This window comes from Pteropus medius, unplaced genomic scaffold (genome assembly GCF_902729225.1).
Source record: "Pteropus medius unplaced genomic scaffold, Ma_sr-lr_union100, whole genome shotgun sequence".
NCBI classification, from domain to species: domain Eukaryota; kingdom Metazoa; phylum Chordata; class Mammalia; order Chiroptera; family Pteropodidae; genus Pteropus; species Pteropus medius.
This window is the reverse complement of record NW_024344378.1, coordinates 41170812-41195752: the sequence shown is the minus strand read 5'-3', so window position 1 is coordinate 41195752 and position 24941 is coordinate 41170812. Positions and strand designations below refer to the sequence as shown.

The 24941-nt window shown below is 31.7% G+C and overlaps 2 pseudogenes; both read left to right on the top strand.

The window, feature by feature from the left end:
* The first annotated feature begins 15547 nt into the window (after positions 1-15547).
* On the top strand, positions 15548-15663 carry LOC120610185 (uncharacterized; annotated as a pseudogene).
* An 8890-nt stretch (positions 15664-24553) lies between these two features.
* LOC120610142 (uncharacterized) lies at positions 24554-24672 on the top strand (annotated as a pseudogene).
* Positions 24673-24941: the final 269 nt, after the last annotated feature.

Below are 24941 nucleotides of genomic sequence, written 5' to 3'. Positions count from 1 at the left end.
AGAGCAAGACTCCTACATAGCATCCCTTCATTACCTGATTCTTTATCACATTCCCTATATCTACTCTTTGAGACCTTTTCTCCTAGTCTACATGTCCATAATCTCATTCACCACATGGTAGTTTTGCATATGATATATATCATTTTCTCTACGTCCTACTTTAGAGAAGGGATTAATGTCACCTACAAATATCTATGCATAATCTCTTCTCTAAAAATTTCCCTGGAGACCACTATGTCTTAAAGTGAGATCTACTAAACTCAAAGTCTGTAGGGTATAACTTGAGGAAAATGCTGTATCAACAATGTGGAATGGGCTCTTAAAAAGCAAACAAACAAACAAACAAAAAAACAACTATAGGATCTCTCAGGCTCTTTAATATCCTGTGCTACTTTTTGAATCAGAAAGAGAGCATAGAGGAGAAACTTCCCCTAAATCAAATCATTCAAATGTCTCAAGTGTTTCAAGTAGCATATTTCAGGACTAGTGTTCATAGAACATGTTTGGAAATGTGCTTTGTTGTCAGTGGTCCCTAATCCAGGCTGCTTATTGGAATCACTTTGGTAATTTTAAATCACTGATCCTGTTCCCACTCCCACAAATTCTAATGTAGCGTGGTAAAAATGTGACTTGAATATCAGATTTTAAAAAATCTTTGCCAATTGTTCTCTTGCGCACAAAAGATTGAGAACAAAGTCTATCTTCTCATCCTTCCCTTCAGTTTCAAAAGGGCTTTCCTCATTCCCTCTAAAGTTTACTGTGTCTCTTGAACCCAGAATCATCCCTTCCTGTCCTCTTTATTTACACCTTCCCCTTCCCCCCAAAAAAACTGCTTTAATTTTCAGTACCAGATATTGGAAAATCAGATAGATTTTTGATAATATCAATCTACAAGACCAAACCAAGAATCCTCTTTTTACTAAGTACCCTTTCTTCCTTTTTGCAGGTCATAGGTAGTTTTACTATCTTATTCTTTGCTTGATTCTTCTGTGTTTTTTTTCAAGCACATGCAATTCTGCTCCATCATGTAAAAATCTTCACAATGTCTCTCATTTTCTTGCACAATCAAACTTTTGAATGAAGCATGCACTTTTTCTGTCTCTATTTTATCACTCTCTTTAAACCTTGCCATCTAGTTTTCATTCCTAATTTTATTTCCAATATTTTTTATTTTTCACACATACCCTGTAATCTTGCCTCTATCCTCTGTCTTCTGATTCTCTTTTTCATTACATTAATATATAATTTTTTTTTCAGGCAAGGCAATCCTTGGTTGACCTCATAGATTGCAAGGACCTTGTCAGTTTATAATCCCTTATTTTTTATATTTTATATGCCTACAGCAACCTAGGTCTTCCTAGGTTACTTTAATATACTTTGGATCATGCTTTTTCCTTGATACTTTTTTGAAAAACTATTAAAATTTATTTATTTTATTATTTTTTTATTTCTACAACCTATTCTCATTGTTTCTGAACAATTTTACTAATTGTGGATGTTTATTAAAAAGAAAGTTCTTAGTCTGACAACACTTGCATCTAAACATTGAAATGCACTAGTTTCATACTTATGTTTCCTTTGGAATATAATTTTCCTTTCTCTCAAAATGATAGATTATAGGAATAAACACTTTTAGACTCTCTTTCCATCTAATTAATTTAGTATTTTCACAGAGAGATAAGAGTTTACTCATTATTAAGCATCTGATATTTATTCTAGGAGCTGCAGATTGCTGCATTAAGAAGACAGTGAGTGCTCATCTATTCCTTCTTTGTGCTTCATCTATTGCCAGCAATTATGTGATGAAGTAGGTCTGAAATCTTCAATGTCATCAACTATAATATCTCTACAGATGCAATTCTTTCCACCAATGGTGATTGAGTTCTAAAACTTGGGAGATAGTAAGAAGCCCTTTACTTTGATTGTTGATCCAAACTACATTTTCCAATTTAACTTGATCAGATGATCTTGTTCTTTTAGAGTAGTTAGCCATTGATATTTGCCTGACCAGTCTAAAACTAATGTATCGATCCCCAATTTTTATCCATTCCGAACATAGTTCATTGGGTTTATTATTTATTGGTTATAATGCAAAGCAAGGAGAAATGAGTATGAGACTGACTCTTATACCTCCCCCTACCACTATATAATATTGAGGAATTGGCAAGAAATCCATAGGAATAAGCATAGACACTGATTTTAGTTTAATAAAAGTTCTGTGTATGGAATCAGGTGTTGGTACAGCTGCTGTAACTGGCTTTAGCAATCCTAGGCCAAGCAAGAAATAAACTATATGTTCAGTAGCTTCTTATACTGTGACCACAGATGTAACAACTATAGGCCTGAATGTTCTGCAGGCTATATTGTCAGAAAATTTTTTGGTTAATTTCCAGGTAAAGCTTACTTCAAAGCAAGCAGAACGTTACTATATAGGCTCTTTAAGCATAGTCGGCTGGAGCGAATTGCTTTACTTGTTTTGTATTCTCTCCTTTTATTATGCCCTCACCTGAATGCAGATAATTATTTTCAATCTCATGCACATGGCCTAAATTTTATTCTGTTTATTTCATAAGCTCTGATTATACTTATTTAATTCAGAGAGCTAGACTACAGGTTAATTATATGAAAATAATAAGTTTCATTAACAAGCAGATAAAAATGAATGAAGATCCTTATTATATGGAAATATGTCATTTTCTTAGTTTAAAGTGGAGGAAAAATTCAATGTAATTCTATGAAAATAAAATCTATGAAAAAAATGAAAAAAGACAAACCCAGATCTAGGTGCCGTTTTTTCAGTGAACAATGAGTATTATCAATTGAAATCCAAAAATGATCTTGCCAACCAAAGAACATGGAAAAAAGAAAGAAAAATGAAGTCAGGCACATAGTTTTCCTGAGGGAAGGAAGTTATTTTATCTTGAGAAAGATTGAGATCTTAGAGACCAGAGTATGTATATCTGTATGTATATATGTATTTATGTATCTACCTACCTACCTATTGATAGATAGTTCGATAGATTGATTGACCAATCTATCTATAATCTATTTATAGAATATGAAAAGGAGATCTGTTTTATAGATTGATCTAAGAAGAATAGGAGGTAATTTAGCTGCAATTGGCTAGGATGGTCACTGGAGCTAAAAACAAACAAACAAAAAACTAATGAAACATAAAGAGAGAATCTCTGATGCCAAATCGATTAATGCCTCCGGAGTAGCTGAGACCTGAAAATTTGTAGAGAAGAGTCCTCTTTAAGTTATTAATCAGAAATCAGTTATATTGAAAAGGGGTCAAATATATGGTGAAGGAAAGAGATTTGACTGTGAGTGGTGAACTACTAATTTGTACTTCTTCATCCCTTCACCTTTTTCACCCATTCCCCAAAACTCCCTCTCCTCTGGCAATCACCAGTCTACTCTCCGCATCTGTGAGTCTGTTTTCGTTTTGTGTGTTCATTTATTATTTTTTCCTTAGATTTCACTGTAAGTGAAATCATATGGTATTTATCTTTGTCTGTCTGACTTTTTTACTCAGCATAATATCCTCTAGATCCATCCATGGTATGAGTCTTTAGTAGTGAGACATAAAACAATGAGTTTTGAATCTTTCAAAAGCATACACTGTTCAGATCAATTTTATCACTTTTTCACCCATAAATGCTTGATTTTTACTTCTTTTGCCATCTCATGCTGTTATTTTGAATATATTTAATTTCCCAGGTTACGCTCTCTTAATAACTCTATTACTTTAAAGCACATTTAATCATTATAAAATTATTACACATTGATTTTCCAGGTATTTTCTATTCAAATTTGTCCAAATATTGAGCCATCTTGTAGTTAATTAAATCACTGAGGAGCTGTTTTTCTTCTTTTATATATTTTATTTATTTATAAAACAACAAGGATTTCTTTTTTTCTAATTAAATTTTTTTGGGTAACATTGATTAATAAAATTATACATGTTTCAGATGTGCAATTTAATAAACATAGAAAGAATGTCAGAAATAGAAAAATGCCTTTTGGTAAACAGTACAGTAATCATTGTTTCAAATAATAATCATCACTGTATTCTAAAATTAGTGAGCAAAAATATGATAAACAAGATATTTGCTTAGTCTCAAAATATCTTCCCACAATATACTTAATAATAGAAGAAAAAATATTAACTTTACAGTGGAATAACCTGGCACACATCACTTTAGCCAATTACTAAAGCTAGCATCACTAAAAATGACACATATTTAATATAAAGTGCCTCCTGATGTGATATAGGAAGGTCATAGCTTAGAACATCACTCTGTGGCATTCTTGTTAAAAATACATTACCTGTATTTAGTCACGAGGAAAAATCAGCCAAACTCAAACTGTGAGACATTCTACAAAATAATTGTGCAGTATTACTCAAAAAGTGCCAATTCCATGAAAGATGGAGAAAGACTGAGGAACTGCCACAGTATGGGGACAACTAGATACAATGTGAGATCCTGGACTAGATCCTGGATCAGCAAAAAACATTTGTGAAACAGTGCAATTTAAAAAAAGCTCTGTAGTTTAGTTAATAAAATCATATTAATTTTATGTCCTTGTTTAGATAATTGGTCTGTTGTTATAGAAGATATTAACATTCATGGAAGACAAATGCCTGGAATATGGGGATTCATTGTACAATTTTTGCAACGTTTGAATTAATGTTAAAATACAAATATAAAATTAATAGATATCTCTTTGGACTATTCACTGCATCCGGAATCCATCTCAAGAAACCAAAAAGAAAAGATGACAAAAGTTTGATATCAGAGAACAGAAATTTGTTAACATTTTTGTCAGCAATTGAAAATACTTGCAAATTCGTTTACTTTCACATGACAGTATATTTACTATTTCTATCATCTACTTAAGATTACTTCTTTTTTAGTGTAATTTTATTCTAAAATAATTTTCCATCAGGGTCTTGAACCTGCAAATGTGCAATAAGCGCAGTTGAAATGCTATAACAGTATGTAATTAAAACTTGTTTTTAGAAATTAAAAGGAATAGTTTTTATGCACTGTTGAAACCTCTTTGACTAACTCTTATCAAGCCTTTAGATGTTTTGCATAAGGAGTTTATGAATTCATACTTATGGCATAATTAGCCATAAAATAATTGGTTATTACAGATATATAGCCAACTCTTCTATCCCTAATGCTAATATGACATCTATGAGAAGAAATTATAAATCTAAACATAATAAATGCTTTCCCCAAATTGTTCATACTAAGGAACCATATTTGATGTAAGCATTAAAAAGTTACTTTTACAATTCCTTTCAACTTTGCCTGAATCTTTTTGGGGCTTGTCCCATGCCCTCATGATGACTTGGCTGTTATTTTTATGACTTTCTAATAAATTTTCCTGTGATCTGATTGCTGGTAGCGAAAAAAAAAAATCACTTTTTTTTACAGATAAAGTTAAGAATTCTGTGTTCTGCGACTATTGCTTGCATTCATATACAACTTCTTAAAGCTGAACTTCCTTCACATTCTAACTCTTCTGAAGATGTTTCATGATCACCTTTATACTTACTAATTTATATATTGTTTATGGTGTTATGGCAATTGTAATCCTGTCCCCATTAAAACAGAGGCATATTTATATTTATTCATCTTAGCTTATTACCTGTCAATGAATTTTTACTCATATCTTCTGGTTTTACATAGAACACCACCAGGTTAATATATATAACTTTATCATTCAGGATTGTCTCTTGCTGCGAGTAATAATAATAATAATAATAATAATAATAATATTAATAAGGAGGAGGAGGAGAAAGAGGAAGAGGAGGAGACAGTAGAGGAGGAGTCGGAGTAGGTGAAGAAGGAAGAGACATAAGGGAGATAATAAATAATGAATTTACTTCCCTCCCTCAAAGGTATTTAATTTGTTTTAAATAAATTAAAGAATGAAAAAGCCAGTCCCTGTGGCTATGTCTTTAATGTCAATGAAGATACCACTCAATCCTTAGGCAATTAAAGAAATGGGATTCATAAAATAGTAGAAGTCAGAGCGCTAGAAAATGCAAACATTTCCCATCATATTAAAGATACAAATTTAGTTTAAGTTGAAAAAAACAAGGCATCTACAAAAATGTGTTTATGGCATATTAGGTAATAAATTTACTAGTGCAATTATAGACTAATAATGTTTGCTCTATGGGTCAGCATGAGAATTTATGAAGCCTTTTTCTGTTTTGAAGTTGAAGGTAACAAGTAAGATGGTTTCAGCTTTCTGAAGTTACCTGCAATGCATTTTCTCACAATTTGAAAGAATATTTTGATTTGGACTAGTGTAAAAGCACATTTTGAAGCAAAAAAATGGCCTTCAGGTTTGAAACAACCAAATTTAGACTGACTCTCACATGTTTTTTATGTAAGCTTTATTGATATGTTATTTTTATCCTATAAACTTGTGCATAAAAAAGACTTTAATGTAAGAATAAAAACATGTTAGCCATATTTTAACAGTTCAGTAAAAAGGTAATGCTGTTAATTTTTTAGTAGGTGTATTATTTTAACAGGAAAAAAGAAACATATTTCCCCTGACTATTATTTACTTTATTTTTTTAATGCTCTGTATGTTATGACCTCCAACTAGATTCATGTTTTTATATTCTTATAAGTTTATTTCTCTCCGTGAAATATCTAGACATGTTTCCTTGGGGCATCTCCCATAAGAGATGGCAGAGAGTATATTTTTTAGTGTTTTATTCCTTTTTTATTCTATCATCTACTAAGGAAATTACACCCAGTGTCCAATAAACTATTAAGCTTCCACATTTGGTTTAAATAATTATATTAAAGTAAAAGAGGTTAAGAAATAATTTAACATTATTTATCTTTACCATAATTTCTGTGGGGGAAACAATATTTTCATCATTCAAACTGTTATTACATATGAATGTATTTCTAAGAATAGGTCTGCTTAATGCTTTTGATTAATAATAATATTTACTGAGTATTCACTGTGTTTGGGGAACTGTCATAAGCATATTTCTTAAATTATTTCATGTAATCATCACAAAAAACACACTAGAAGTTCTATTTACAAAAAATGTAACAGAGAAATAAATAACTTGTTAAGGTTTGATTACCCTCTGTCATCTCTCCTTCTCTATCATATTTTTTAAATCTCAATACTATCCCCCAGGGGGAGACTAAAAACAACTGCATCTCTTTATTTCCTTACCCAAAATTTTTTCTGATGCTTTACTGGCAGCCAGCTCTCAGGCATACTGATATCATTTTTTATATTAATCACTTTATGAAGAACTTCTGTAAATGAAGAGAGTTCATTCCCCAGGAGGAAATTTGGAATCCAGTTACTAATATTGTTTACATTGTAGTACTCAAAACACAAATTAATAGAAAAAGGTAAATTATCCAATGATTTGACCAATGTCATAAAAATTTTAACTTGCTCCATGTAATAGTTTTAGATTCAAATCAGAATGTTGCAACACAAAAGGTCAAAAGTGCTCTTAAGGGAAGGATATTTTTGTTTCAGTGGCCTCATGAGTTCTAGCACTCTGCCATTAGCTATAACTGACATATAGTCAGTTCTCTTTTCAGTCATGTCTTTAGAGGCTCAATATGGCAACTAAATTACATAAAAACAGATTTTTTAAAGGTGTACATTGTGATGATTTAATATATGCATACATTGAAAAATGATTACCCCACAATCAATTAATTCATCACTTCCCATAGTTCCCCTCATTTTTGTTTTTGTTTTTGTTTTTGTTTTTGGTGAGAATACAAGATTTATTCTTGTAGCAAATTTCAGATATACATGCAATATTACTAACTGTAGTCACCATGCTGTATGTTAGAATTAGTGACATGTTTTTGGACTCAGGAACTTCCTTAAGTTCCTACTCTCTATCTTCTGCTGAGTCATTGTACTCTTTCATTGACAATTCACTTCGTAATTTTGTTTTTCCCCCCGATTTTGCTTTTGGGGTTTAAATTCCTAACCTAAATTAAACAATATAGTTTTTTGATAAGCAATTCATTTGTACCTGGATTGGCTTTTCAATTAATTCTATGGAAATGATGGTCTGCTTTCAGGCAATTTCTAAAAATCACTCAGAGACTCTGCTTTATGCATGCTTCTCTAGATATCTATTTCTTGGTCGCTACGGTTACATAGCTTTGGGTAAAGACCACTGACCATTCCTTCTCCTTCACAGGCCCCTGCCCTGTCTTCCATTCTTGGTCTATTCTTATTCATTCTCTGCACATTCATAGGCAATTTTAGTCCTTTTTATGATTATGAGTTTGATTTCTATGCTAATGACTCTCAGACCTATATCTGCAGCTCTTTTTATTTCAGCCTATATACCCAATTGTCTGTTGCAAATATCCAGCTAGATCGTTATAGGCATTCATCCTTAATCAAGATTCAAATCAGGTTTCAGCTCTTAGAAGAAGACTGTATTCAACACTGAAGCTTTATTAACTGTCATCCACTGTACTCCTATTGTGTCTTATGAACACCTCTGCCAAACTGTAATGAGTCATGGTTATTCGTTTCATCTGTTAATCTCTTACGGGATTGCAAGTTCTCTGTGGGGCAGAAACTTTGGCTGAATAGAGCTTGCATTTCCAGCCTCAGGTAGAGTTTCTGCAATATTTTAGATAACAGATAAATATAAGTAGTTTATTAGAAAGTTCAGGCCTTTGAAAAATGAACTAGTTTTCCTTGGAAGATAAAGTGTGTTGCAGTTAAATTTTAGACAACTACTTTCCAGAGAAAATGTAGACCTGGATTATGCATAAAATTGGAAGTTAGACTATATAAACTCTAAGATCTATTTTATGCCTGAAACTTTATAAATCTATGATCCTGTAATGCTTTGAAAAAAAATTACGTAAAATATAAAAGTTAACTTTTTTTGGCATTGTATCCAGAGTTTCTAATTAATAATTGTGCCAGTACTAAATGCACTACTTAATTGCTTAGAAATCAAATTATATTAACACTAGCAAAAGCTATTGAAAATTGGCACAAGTACCATCAACAGATGAAGTATCATTTAAATTAAATGCTTCATTTATTTCATTATTTTAAAGTCATCATATGAGTTTAGAGTAAATGAACACATAACTTATGATAATTTACTTTTGGCAAATATTTGGGTCTTCTAGGGACAGAATCTGAGTGCACTTATTCTGAAATATTGAAGAGCAACCTCCAATTTGGCTTTATCCTTAATGTGTTTTACTATGTTGACAAAGCAGGATATTTGAGTTTATTACAAATTGAGAAAAGTGAGGTGGACATATTTTCATGCTGAGGCAAAATGCAAACTCAAATTCAATGGCTAGAATTTATATCTATTTTAAAGAAGAAAAATAAAAATTCAGTTATTTGCTTAATGTCATAGCAAGGAAATGACAGGAATTCATGTCTTTTTTATTTATGTCATTATTTATGTATTTATGACTATTTCTCTTCAGTTGAATGTTTGTTTCTGAAAGGATTCTGTTAGGCCATATAGCCACAAAGGAGACCACACCTTTGTGGTTTTCTGCACATGAGTGAGTGTTAGCATGTATGTGGGTGGGGTGGAAGTGAGTATTATGAGGTCGAAATATTAGGTGGATATACCACAGGTAATAAACTGATGGATAGAGAAGATGGTCAGAGTTTGATTTTTTAAAAGAAGATTAGTGTCTGTTCTTACAATTTAGCTTCTTGTTTTTCTCTATCCCTTCTCAGCAACATAAGATATTGGCTTCCTATCACATCAGAAATGTAACAGAGAGAAAGCTCTCACACTAAAGACAGAGAGTAAAGGAGTATGCTCTCTGAAACATTTGTAGACCCTCAAATTGCCTCTGAGTTTAATTGCCTTGGATCTATAACTACTTCAACTCCAGGACCATTTTACAAGTTCCTATGGACTTTCAAGGGTAACCAGGTAATTGTGACTTAAGATGTAATCTTCTGAAACTTCAAGGTTTGAATTTTGCCCAATAGTAGTTCTGGAGCTAACCGAAGAGCCCTGAGCCCAGCAAAATCACATCACGTGGGTAGGATTACCCAAACCCTCTCAATTCTCTTAAAGATTATGAAGATTACTTCATTTTCTCAGCATTCGTCTTCCTTTTGTTTTCATCTTCTCCTTCTTAGACATAGAAAATTGGACTAATGTAAACTCAGAAGTATCTCAACCACAGGCAAAACAACATTCATGAGGGATTCAAGTTGATTCATAGGGACTGTTATTCTATAGTTATAGTTTTACTCAAAGTCTCATTCTTTTGTACATGTGCATATTATATTTCCAGATAATACTTTCACAATTAATATTTTCTTCATGTAAGTTTGACTACAGAAGTTGTTTTGAGAAATTACTTTGTCACTGGAATGTTCAATACTGCGTCTCTTTTCATCCACAAATGCACATATACTATAGCTAGTTAGGAATTCTAATGACTGTGTTTCTCTAACTGTAAGAAAGGCATCTTTTCTCCATTTAATTAATCAAGCTGAACTCCATTTCAAGGGGATGAATTGTATCATCATGAGGTTTCAATAAATTATAAATCTTTCAATGGTTAAAGGCAACAACATTTCCTAAGCTTAACATAATGGAATTGGGCTAATTCATTCAGAGTTGCATTCACTGGGACTGAGATATGCTTGCCCTCAGGCAAGTGGCATGAATTACTAGACATTTCTTACAGAGAAAGAACAAGGTAGAATTAGATATCCCTTTCCAAGTTCCGACTTAATGTTTTTGCTCTAGATCTTTAATAATCGCTAATACAAATTGTCATATAGGGATAAATATTGAAGTTGAGTTTTCAGCTGATAGAAAATATATACTGAAACACTATCTAGATATTGAGAGAAGAGTCAATGACATAGACAAAGCGGATTACCTTCTGAGAGACTAAATATTTGGTTAATATATTTTCTTTAAAAATCCATTGTTTTCCTTCATTGAAAGAAGCCAAGTCAGCACTGAATTTGGAGTGCAGGTCATGTCAAAACATTATAGTGTGATGCCATAATAATTCATATAATTTGAGAGTTTAAATCTTCCTCACAATCTCTGAAGCAACTGGGATTTGAGACATGATCAACTTCTATATAACCTATCGGAATGTTTAACTCTACAACTACTACAATGGTTAACTACTACTATGGCTATCTGGATTGGATAATTTAATATTTGTATTTCTGACTAGTCACTTGAAAACTTGAAAATGCATAACTTGAAGTAGCTTGTTGTTTTTTTGGGGGGTGTAGATATACATTGTGTATGAAGAGAAGACAGTGGGAGCTTAGTCACTGCTTAATATTCTCATGTTAATGTGACTTTATATCCTCCATTATTATTCATCGGGATCTGAAGGAATATCTTGAATTTTCTGTTTACTAAAATTAAAATTTTTATTGCATTTAATAAGAGACATTATATTTGATAATCTGTGAATTGTCAAAAGATATTCACTTCAAATTCAATGGCCTCCTATACAATATATAAAATTATAAAATAAATATCAACATATTACAGACAGAACATTAATTTGGTACAAGAAGACTATGATTCAACTCAGCTTCGGTACTCTTAAAATGTGTTCCATGGAACAAATGCTATTTCTTCAAGAGGGTAGAAATCTGAATGCCATTTCTTGACATGTCTTTCTCCCTTATCTCCCACATCATTGCTAAGTCCTGAAAATTCTCTTTTCTTTTCCAGCTTTATTGAGATATAACTGACATGTAACATTGTATGTTTGAGGTGTACAATGTGCTAATTTTACACACATATGTTGCAAAACAACTACCACCATAGCATTGACTAACATTTACATCATGTCACATAATTACCATTTAATTTTTTTTGTGGCAAGAACAGTTAAAGTCTATTCTCTTACTAATGTTCAAGTATATAATACAGGATTATTAACTATAATTGCCATGCTGTACATGAGGTCCCCAGAATTTATTCATCCATAATGGAAGTTTGCACTCTTAGACCAGCATCTCCTGATCTCTCCCACCTGCAGCCCCTGAAAACCACCATTCTAGTTTCTATAAGTTCAGCTTTATTACCATATAAGTAATGCCATGCAGTATTTATTGACTCTGTATTCCTTTGACATACCCTCAATCGTGTGTGTGTGTGTGTGTGCATGTGTGTGTTTTCTTACTCTGGCACTACATGATATTCCAGTCTCATTTTGTGTATTTTCTGCCCCAATCCTAAAACACTATTTCTCTGAGGAGTGTGGCTTCTTTTAATGAAGAATTCTATCCATTTTATTGATCTTGATTATAACCAAGATCAGGGGGTGAAGTTACTGAGGCGCAGTTGCTTCTAGGTCCACTCTACTGACAGAGCAAAGAAGTAGATGTATTATACTAACCTATGTGTATACATGTTGTAGCCACTCTATAGAAACAGACTCTATTCCTAGCCAAACTTTGGTTTGGATGTTGAGAATGATCAATCCACATATATACTAAAAGGTATGAAGATATTTATTATTTCACACAATGAGGCTTTCTGGGGAGGGCAAGGTGGCTCCCAAGCAAATCTAAAAGTGACTTAAGATAACAAGTAATGAAGACTGGCTTGGGGTTTTATGATGGTTAGTGGATGTAGGTAAGGTATCCTGCACATGGTTGAACTTCCTAGAACTTGCCAGAGAGGAAATGTCTGGATTTTTTTAACAGCTTACACAGATGTAGGGCAGAAGAGGCATATGTAGGAATAAACTCATATTCTCTTAATATAGATACATATGGTTACACATAAATATATTAATCTATCTGTATTAAGAGAATGAGTTCATCCTGATGTTCCTAATCGATTACCACGTGCATAGTTCCAGCACCCTCTCCTTTTTTATCTTTAAACTCCCAGCTCAGCAGTGAGAATCCTGACTCCCATCAACTGCCATATATTTAAATCATTGTTCTGTTCCCATATATATGTATAATGGCTTCAGAATTGTTAACAACTGCAACCATGAGAAACAACTGTATCAACTAGAATACAGTGCTAATGTGTATTTCCTTTTGTCTTAGGTTTTGTTTTATAATATTTACTCATTTCCAAAGTTTCTTAGACTAGAACCTTATTCTCGTACCCACATTAGTGAGATTGTTTCAAAAAGCTTCATGTTTGCTGTTGCAGTACATACAAAATATTTTCACTGTACTAAAAGAATCTATTGTGCTTTACCAATTCAATTTTCTCCTCACACACAATCCCTGTTTACTATCTCTATAGTTTTGTCTTTTTTACGTCATATCATATAGTGTTTAGACTTTTCATAATATCTTTTTCTACTTAGTAATATTAATTTAAGACTCATCTATAACTTCTTGCGGCTTTATACATCACTTATTTTTATTACTGAATAATGTTCCATTAATCTAATGTGCCACATTTAGTTCATCTATTCAACTATTAATGAACATATCAGTTGTTTCTAGTTTTTGGTGATTATGACTAATGTTTTCATAACCATTTACAGATAGGCATTATGGTTTTTAATTTTCCTTTCTTGCAATCTTTATCTGATTTTGGTATCGGGTAATGCTGGCCTCATAGAATAAATTAGGAAGTGTTGCTTCTGCTTCCATTTTCTAGAAGGCATTGTAGAGAATTGGTATCATGTCTTGCTTAATAGTTTTCAGAGAATTCCCTAGTGATAAGTACCACATGGACCTGATAATTTCTTATTGGAGGTTATAGATTAATTTGCCGCGTTTTTCAAGAAATTGGCTTATTTCATGTATGTTACCAAATTTGTGGGCATTAAATTGTTCATAGTGTTCTTTATATCATTTAAATTTACATTGAAACAAAACACTAAAACGTCTCTCCTCTTAATTATGGTATTAGTAATTTTAATCTATTCACTTTTTCTTGCTTATTCTAGCTAAAAGTTCACTCATTTTATTGATCTCTTTAAAGAACCATATTTTTGTTTTATTATTTTTTCCTCTTTTTGATTTTACTTATTTCTGTTCTAAATTTTATTAATTTTTTCTTCTTCTTGGTTTAAATTTAATTTGCTTTTCCAGTTTTCTAAAACAGAAATTTTATTTATTGATTTTAGATGTTTAAAAAATTCTAATATATGTATTTAATGCTAAGTTCTTTAAGCACTCCATTCCACAAATTTTGTAGATTACACTGCAATTTTATTTAGTTCAAATAGTTAAAAAAATTTATCTTGAGACTTCTTTTCCATAGATTTGTTAGATGAGTGTTGTATATTTTCTAAATATTTGAGGATTTCTCACCTATATTTATTTTATTAATTTTTTGTTTAATTCCATTATAATGTGAGAACATACTTGTACTATTTCTAGTCTCTTAAATTTGTGAATGTGTGTTTTATGGCCCAGAATATGGCCTACTTTGGTGAAAGTTTCATTCAGCTACAGAAGAACCAAGGGAAGACTTCCTGCAGAGAATTTATCTCAGTTCACCTTGAGCAACATGTAGGAGAATCAAAATAAATATTTTGGACTGACCTGGTAAGAATCTGGCTTTCATTCAGCATCAGAGGTGCTGGGTATTATTGGGTTAAAATCTGTTGATAGGAATCTGTTTGATATGTCCCTCAGTGAAGTGGTCCATCTCACAAAAAGATTTTCTGGTTGCCACTAAGTAATAACCTCTCCCCAGGGAAGCCTTCTCTTCCCCGAGCTTCCAGACACCAACATCCTTCCATATGTTCTGCTTTAGTTGGATGCAGCATCTTATAAATGAAACTTATGTTGATTTTATTGTTATTGCTGGCCAGAACATGTTTATGCTTATTGAATTTCTGCCTGCATGCTCTATCAATAAATAATAATGGATATGTCTTGTTTATTCTTAGAGATCTATCAGTTTTTGACTCATGCATTTTTACACTTTATTTTTAGGCGTGTATTGTTAGGTATGAATTTTTATGTTTCTTTGAGAATTGGCCCCTTTAAGTAGTATCACTCTTTATCCTTCACAGTTTTACTTATTTTGAATTATGCTTTGTCTGCAATTGACATAGCTATTCCACTAGATTCTGAATAGAGAGAGTTAGGATGGTATTTCTTTCCTCTTCCATTTACTTTTAATGTATTAAAGACTTCATGTTTAAATTAGGTTTCTTGTAGACAACATATATCTGGGTCTTTTCTATGCAGTCTCAAAAATTTGTCTTTTAATTGATGTACTTAGGCCATTTGTGTTTAAATTGTTATTTTTACTATATTTGAATTAATATACACTGTGTCTGTAACTGTTTATTTGTTGTTAGAGGTTTCTTTTTCTGATATCTCTGGTTTAATTGAAAATTTTATATAATTTCATTTTATCTTTTCTCTTAGCGTAACAATTATATTTCTTTAAAGAATAATGGTTTCCCTAGATTTACCGTTTATGTTTTAAGATAATCAGATTCTAGGACCTGATTCCATAGTGTTGCAGTTAGCATATCTGCTTTCCATGCAGAAGGTCCTGGGTTCATACCCCAATGGAGCCATGGTCTACCGCCATGCCACCCTGAACAAGCCTGATGTCTGATCTCAGAAGCTAAGCAGGGTTGAGCCTGATTAGTACTTGGATGAGAGACCACCTAGGAAGACCAGGTGCTGTAGGTAGTAATAATATTAAATAATTAAAAAAAAAATAATCAGATTCTATCTTCAAAAAATACTACCTCACTTCATAAATAGTATAGATACTTTATAACAGTGTATATTCCCAATTATTCCCCTTGCCCCTTGTGATATTGCTGTCATTTTTTTATTTATTTATATGCCATAATCACTTAATATACCATGCCCCAAACTTTCCCTTGTTCTCCAGAAATACTACTCGATTAGTCTTCAAATATCTTAAACTTCTTTGTGATTCAGATGATTCCATTTGATGAGCTATTTCCACTTGTGCACTCTCTGCCTCCTCTTATCTTGGTATTGTAGTCATTCTTTAGCTTTTAGCTTAAATTTCCCTCCCTTTAGTATTAGGAAGCTTCCCTGCTCTTCCAGACTATCCAAGATTGCCCTGTATATACACACTCATAGTACTTTCTTATTTCTACTGTTGTGATACTTATTGAGATTATAATCAATTAAGTATTTATATAAGTTCTATATCCATTACTAGGATTTAATATCTATAAGAGCAGTTATTATTTCTCTCTCGTTACTTGCTTATCCCAGAATTTCTGGCACTTAGTAAGTATAACATAAATGTTTATGGAATAAATAGATGTTGAGGGATGATTTATAGTTTAAAATGTTTAGGAAGCAGTATTTTCTACATTGGAATATTCTTTGAGTATCTAGTATGTTAGACCTCTGTTAAAGAATAAGATTATTGGAGAATTCTTCAAATAATTTAACCAAACTCTTTTTCAAGAACATATAACAACAACTGATAGGGCACTATTATTGTAAAGTATACCTTTAGAGAAATGCTCCCTTAGCCCTAATGCACTTTTCTTAAGCAGGTCTAAATTAAGAATGGACTAACTACGGCCTATGGGCCAAATTTGGCCCACCATCTTTTTTGTACAGTCTATGAACTAAGAATTATTTTCTACATATCTAAATGATAAAAAAGTCTAAAAATGAATATTTCATGATGTTTAAATAATGAAATTAAATTAAATTTTAATTTCAGTGACCACAAATAGAGACTTTAGGACATAAAAATTCCTATTTTTTAGGCATTGTCTTGATTTTTTTTTTGTGCTACAACAGCTAGGTTGAGTAGTTGTGACAGAGATTGTATGGTTCATAAGTCGTATTTATTATCTGGCCTTTCACAGAAAAAGTTGATCACTCCTGGTCTAAGTCATAAATAAAGATGAGATGTTTAAGGGTTATCATCCAGTTCCAATAGTCACAACTATCAAATATTACCATTCCAACTGGGAATAAAACTTGGGTACAATTAATGTATTTTATAAAAACTAGAAGTAAGTAAAATAGTGTATAGAAAGAGCACAGTTCTGATAGTTATATGACCCAAGTTTGAGTTCTGGTTTTCTCCCAAATTTAAGAATATGGGGGTAGTTATATACTGGAGGGAGTTAATGGTTGGGGGAGTTTTGTTTTTTTAAAAAAAATAAGTTTCTTTTTTTTAAAAAAAACAAGAATATTCATGTGAATATTCTTTACACAGAAATAAAATCATATGTTCAGAAAAAAAATGGGCTAACTTTAAGTAAGTCACTATAACTGTCCTAAGTTGTTGCGTTTGTTTTTTACAAAAACATGAAAAAAAAAAATTCTTACTAAAGTTTCCATTTGAGAGAAAGATTCCCAAACTATCACTCTGGAAGTGTAATTAAGTCCCTCGTCGTTTGTCCATGTTATTGACTATCACCCTGGGAAATGGCAGTGTTTTTGTCTATATTGACTTTCAAATACCTTACCCATAAAACATTAGTAAGGTCTTGCGGTGGCTGTGGTTATTGGACTCATCCCTAGCTTCATGCTAGACCCTATCCAAAGGAATGCCAGCCAAGTCTACAGTAGACAGGCATGGCAATGTCTTCTGTATTTTTTGTTTGCTTGCTCTTTTGTTTTTGAATTTTTTGTTACTATTTTTGTCTTTTCCTACTACACCTGATCATGATGTTTCAGAGGTTGTTTTCTTTGCACGGGGAGAGGTGTAGTATATGTGTGTACAAGGGCTTGAGAGTATTTATTCATAAAATAGAAAATGTTTTCAGTGAAGCCAAATTGTATGGTGAGTATGAGGCATTAACTGAGACATCACCTAGTTTAAATCTGCTTATGCCACATGGGTCTAAGTTATGGCCCTTCCAGTTATCTAAGTTTTTATCACAGCCAAAATATGGACCCAGGGCTGTATATGCAGAGCTGTTCTTACTCTGTTTTTAAGCCATGAAACAAAAGAATAGTAGTAGGATGACAGATTTTTGTGTTGTGATTTTTGAAACTATGGAGCCAAAATTCCATATAGCACAAATTAACTTCAAAATGAGAGATATTTTTTTTTTCTTTTACAAGAGAGCTTTATCTTAGGATAGAATCTAATTATCAGCTATTTTTTGTTCAATAGAAGAAAAAATATCTGAGTTTCTCTGGGGAGAAATTGAAAAATATGCTGCTTTAAAGCATGCCCTTTCATGAAAAGGGAATTCATGTAAGTAGTATATTTTGGCATCACTTAACAAACAAACAAGCAAACAAACACAAGATTTGTACAGATAAATTTAGTAGCATTCTTTGAAATGGTATTTCTAAATATGAAAATTTGAATGAAATACAAAGGGAATTGCGGGTTGTTTTACCAAACATAAAGAAAGAGATCTAGGTGTTTTACATATGGGATTTCAGTGAATTCTCACAACATCACAATTTAATAGGTATTATTATCTCCATTTTATAGATTCAAACACTAAATTTAAGAATTTTTATGTATAAGAAATTTAACTTCATTGTGACAGAACTAGGATTAAAATCTGAATTTGTCAATATTCAAAAGCTTTCTTTGAAACTACCGTCATGGAAACTCAGATTTGTAGTTGAATAAATAAAATATCACTTTAAATATCATTGAGACCAATTTTGACTTTCAGACCTAACAGAACTACTATTAAATAAATTGCATGTGCTACATAGACTATAATAGCCATATTTTGGTTTCTAGGTGGTGAGGTATGGTAGTGGTGGTGGAAAGTGAGGCCAGGGAATATAGTTGAGGAATTAAGAAAACAACTTAAAAATCTTTAGAATGTAAGTACAAACCCTATGTCAGGAAGGAGAGCATCATATTGGCATGCTAACACATGAAATGTCAAGGTAATTGATGAACGATCTATATTTTAGGCAATTTGAATCTCTGAAAATGAACCAAATAATTGGGAATGATTAAGAATAAGATCTACATGGAATGTGAATTGATATCTCAGACCTCTGTTGAGTTGAACCAAAGTAACAAAGCTGTTTAATCACTAGATGAGGGTGATGCAGGACAAGGCCAATTCCCCTGAGTGGAGATTCAAGTCCTGCTCTGGGAGAGAGGGCTTTTGACTGAGCGCAGGAAAGAGTTCAAGCACATGCCAGAATTAGAGTCAAAAGGAAAGTTTATTAGAGCAGTGATAACACTCCATAGACAGAGCCTGATCTCTACTCAGAGACAAAGAGTGAGAGAGCCAAGAATGACAGAGAGACAGAGAGAAAACACCGAGAGAAAAGACAAACCAAAAGAGAGACAGATCGTGAGTTTTCGGGGAATTCAGTTTATATATAATTCTTAGTTTCTATGAGCTATAGTACAAAGACTTCGTTTAGCTATTTTCCTTTCATAGTATGGGAAGACAGTGTGAAAGTAAGGGTGTGTAGTGTGAAAGGCATAGGTATGTAGTAAGAAAGCCTGCTTGCAACCTTCAGTCTTTGTTTAATAGGTTCTCCATGGTTTTTGGCCACAGAAAATGAATGGTTGTGTTTACTTTGTGTATGGTACAACTTAAAGACTTAATTTTCCCTTTGCAGTATGGATACATGATTTTTTAATAATCTCAGCAAGAATCTTCTTTTCTTCTGTAGGTTTCAGAGATCTGTCAGCAGCACATTATGGGCTCTGAATATAGCTTGATTTAACATTTAGTTCTCATACCTTCTCTCTACATTAAGAGTGTTCCAATGACGACTTCTTAAGTCGATCTGGAATTTGATTGCTATGTAGGTACATTTCTTATACTATCATCCAAACACAAATTTTGTTTCTTGCGAGCTTTTTATATCATGGCTTGTATTTTACATAGCTAATGTAAATTATATAATTATCTTCAACAACATTACTGCTGGATACTATACAAATATTTAAAAATAATTGTACTTTAATTTAGCTTAAATTAAAAACCATTTGCCTTTGATTAAATTACACATACAGATTGCTAAATGATAGCATATAAAAATGTGCTTGCTACTTATTTAGAATTATGAGTAGGCACATAGTTTTGTTTGCTGGCGTTTCCATCTTTGTGTACATATATATACATTTAAGGACTATAAAAGAGAAACCACAAATTGGTGACACAAATAAGACATAAATTATTTTCATTGTAAACTATCACTGCAACAATAAAAAGGAAGTTTTATGACACAATTTTGTCATTAATATGAAGTTAAAAAGTTAAAAATTTATGTATTAGGAAGCTCCCTCAACTAAATTGTGAAACAATACAGTCTAACAGCTTTGAAAGAGCTATTAGAGTGCATTGTATAAAAAATATGCATTCTAAAAGTCCCTAAAAAAGCATTTTTATAATTGGAGCTATTATAGCATATACTAAAAAAGAATCACCAGCTTAAAATATTCTCATTAGAGAGCCTGGAAGTTACATGCGAGCAACACAATCTTGAGTTTTTGAGGTGGTTGAGAAAAACAATTTAGATGTTCTTGTGAGCTTCTCTGTAATATCCCTAAATATGACTTCTATTTTGGAATAAAAATGCAGTGTATACTTGTGATGATTATCAAACAAGAATTATAAGATTGTCATTGAAATCAAATCATATCCTATGAATTGTGTTAAGCTGTTTTAGAATTAAAAAAAATTAAAATAGGGGGAAAATCTGAGCTTTTATAAACACTAAAAATGAATGGCTGTCTGATTTCATTTAATTGATATTCATGTATAAAGACAGAGATGAGGCATTATTCTATATGAAGAATAACAAACAGCCTTTGCGCTCAAGTGGTATTGTTACTATTCTTATTATTCTTATTTATTATGTTCATTGTGGACTGGGGAAAAAGAAATTCTATTTAGAAATGTTAATTAACTATACAGAACAAAAGCACAATAAATATAATGCTGCTTAATTGCCTAATGAATGGTAAGTCATTAATGCTATCACATCAGATTTATTTATTATGTGTAAATAAATCTCCAAGAGTTAGATTGATTTTGCCAGTTTTCATTCAATGTCAGTTTCCAGAAGATTTTAATGTAAAGGGAGTTTTCATTTGCATAGACAGAGGACAAAAATAATACTGGTTCAGTAGATAATTTATAAACAAGCAGGCCAAATTACAGCAAATACCACTTGGCTTAAGATGATAATAATGTGATAAATACTGTCTTTTCCCCTATACTTCTCAAGAAGGAGAACTTAGTGGAAACAACTTAGAAATTGTTTCAATAAAAACATAAGAAATTTATTATTTTCCTTCCAATCAGAAAAGGGGAATTTGCACAAGAGGATTTAAAGACTTTATCTCAATTTGCTAGTGTAAAAGTAACCAATATAGCCTAAGTAACTTCAATTATCTCATAAAATATTCTTAGGCATTTTTATACCATATTATTTTCAGATGCTGAAGTACCCACTAATACAATATAAGAATGTTTAAATACATGGTTCTCAGTAAAGAATTAATTTAAAAAAATCCTATGTCAATAACAACACAATCATGACTACTTTCTCAATCACCATGTTTTTGGCTTCTATTAATTTCCTTATCTAGCTCACTGATTCAACATATACCATTGGCAGCAAATTAGCACAAAAGTTAAAATTATGTAGGCATGTTGACAATTCAAAACTGAGAAGAGAAGGATTCATTAGGGGAAATATGTCACCTGCATTGTTCAACCAATTATATAAAGAAAAAATGTAAATAATGTACATACATAATGTTAGTATACTTTAGCTGACAATTTGCCTTGACAAATATTAAAATCCTTAGAGGATTTACCTAGGCAATAGTTTTTATATATTTATATTTTTGAATTTAACAAAATAATAAACATGATAAATATAAGTAATTGTTGAATGAGTGTTGGTTATGTGCTAGTCACAGTGCTAACTGATTTATATGATACTAAAAAGAATCTAGAGGAGCTCATGAGTTAAGCAACAAACCTTAAATACACAGCTGACCAATAATGGAATAAACAGTTATATTTTATTTTAAAAATATCATTAACTTCAAATTTATTACTCTGCTTATATGTGTTGGTTTATTCTACTAGAATGTCCCTCAATTCCATTCCACCTCCATATCTGCTTATAAAAGTCTTATCTGTAATTCAAGGTAAGTTCAAACTACTGTTCCCCTAAGAAGCCTTTCTAAATCCCTTCACTCAGAAATATCTCCACCACTCCAAACTTCTATAATAGAAAGATACATTTTTATTGAGCATTTATTACACTCTACCCTGTTATTAAATTATTCATACAAGTATCTCTTTACTCTAATTGGATTATAATACCAAGAGGACAAGAATTATTATTCTGTTATACCGAATCCTGCACAAACCCTATTAAAATGAGCATTTATGGAAGTAACTTTACTTCCATAAATATGATCTACTTTTCTTAGAGTTTAATAAAATTTAAATTGCACCTTCATGATAACTTCTCATTCAATAAAAATCCATGCACTATAGAATATATGAGTCTACTTTAATAAAACAGTTAAATAGAAAAAAATAGGTATCATGATGGATAATAATGTCAATTAGGCACCATGCTAGTTAATGTAAAAGAGATTTATTAAACTGAAACAAAATTACTTTGTTTCCCCAGTGTTCCATTATTTAGAAAAATAAAATCAAGAACCAGGTATGATATTTACTGTAATAATAAAAGAATTCAGATAATTAATTTTATTTTATTTTTAAGCATGTTTCATTAATTGAAAAGTCATTGAAAAAGAAAGGCATAAGTATTAACAAGAAAGATTTTAAAAATGTCCATAATGTAAATTATCCATTTCAAAGTAATTACATAAAGGTTATATATGGGAAGAGGTCTCATTGGGGAAGGGGAATTGGAGTCCTATAAAACCAGTGACTAAATGTTAATATATTTCCTTTTTGTGTATTTATATTGATATTGACTACTTCTGTAAGCAATGATTTATTGAATTTCATTTTATTTCTGATAAATACTAGAAAGAGACCGGAAATAATAGAAATGTTCTCATATACCTAAATTCCATATTTTCTGAAAAAGCCGATGGAATTTGTTACTTGTAAAACTTTATGACATTTGTAATAATTCTTGCTGTTCAGATTGTTTTTATTAAAGCATTTGCACTTCCTTGTGAAACAAAATTTAATGCGTCAGAAAACTGTTTATATCATTCTCTTGAAAGCTTAAAGAGATAAAATGTCCATATCACAGCTCTCCTTCATCTCTTTTTTTTATAATTGCTACAAAGAAAGGGCATATATTTGGTACACAAAACCAATCAGTAGATATGTTGTTGTTGTTGTTGTTGATAACGATGATTTTAAAGATGGCAAATGAGTACACTAAGAGATTTGTATCTTTTAACATATTCCAGCCAGAACATTCTCATGTAACCTTTCTATATTTAAAATATAAAGACGAAGATAATGTCAATTCAACAATACATGCATAGCTCACCACAGACACTAAATGCAGAAACAAATGCCTTACATGTCGAAAGAGCTGACTCTAAATAACTGACATATGGGTAGCTCATCTCTGAAGTTGGTAATTTGACACAGGCAAAGCAGAACACCAGGGTGTAAATTAAACTATTACATCTACTTCGTTTGTGTGTAATTAAACTATTGTTCCTACATACTTCTTTGTTTATACTACTACTAAATGAATTTAAAAATATATAATATTTACCTACCAAGGTTATTTTTGACCTCTGAAAGTTATTTTCTACACTTTTTTTTTAATTTTAAAGTTTCATTTATTTTTTGCCTACATTATTTGATGGACGTATGACTTCTTTTAAATATTTTTTTTATTTTTCAATTATAGTTGGCATACAATAGTATATTAGTTGCAGGTGTACAACATAGTGATTAAATATCTATATAACTCAAAGTGATCACCCCAATAAATCTAGTATCCATCTGACATTACATAATTATAATAATATTATTGACTACATTTTTTATACTATACTTTATATCTCCATGACTACTTTGTAACTACCATTTTGTACTTCTTAATCCTTTCCTACTTTTCTTTTTCTTCACCTATTCCTCTACTCCCCCTCTCTGGTAACTCTTAATATGTTCTCTGTATCTATGATTTTGTTTCTGTTTTTTGTTGTTGTCGTTGTTGTTTATTTTGTTCTTTAAGTTCTACATGTAAGTGAAATCATATGGCACTTATCTTTCTGTATCTGACTTACTCCACTTAGCATAATACCCTCTAGATCCATAATGAAATATCTTTTTCCATCTCTTTACTTTCAGTTTACGTGTGTCTTTTAATCTGAAGTAAATCTCTTGTAGGCAGCATATGTAAGAATCATGTTTTCTTATCCATTTAGCCATCCTATCTTTTGATTAGAGCATTTATTATTTTTCATTTGAAGTACTTATTGATAGATATGTAATTATTGCCATTTTTTATTCATATTTTTGATACATATTTTTTCTTCTTCTTAAAGAAGTCCCTCCAACATTTCTTGTAATACTGGCTTGGTGGTGATGACTACTTTAGCTTCTTTTTGTTTTGGAAGCTCTTTACCTGTCCTTAGATTCTAAATCATAAATTTGCTGGGGTCTACAGCCATGCTACTCTGAACAAGCTCAATCTTGTCTGATCTCAGAAGCTAAGCAAGGTCAGGCCTAGTTAGTACTTGGATGGGAGACCACCTAGGAAGACCAGGTACTGTAGACATAAAAAATTAAAAAAAAAATAATAATAAAAAATAAGGTATTGTAAGCTGACAAGGTCCTTGTAATCTGTGAGGTCAACCAAGGTTTGCCTCACCTAAAAAAAAAATTAAAAATAAATTTAAAAATAATAAAATAAATAAATTTGCTGGGTAGAGTAATCTTGGTTGAAGGTCCTGGCTTTTCATCATGTTGAATATTTTGTGCCAAGCCCTTCTGGTCAGCAAAATTTCTGTTGAGAAATTAGATGACAGTCTATGGAGGCTCCCTTGT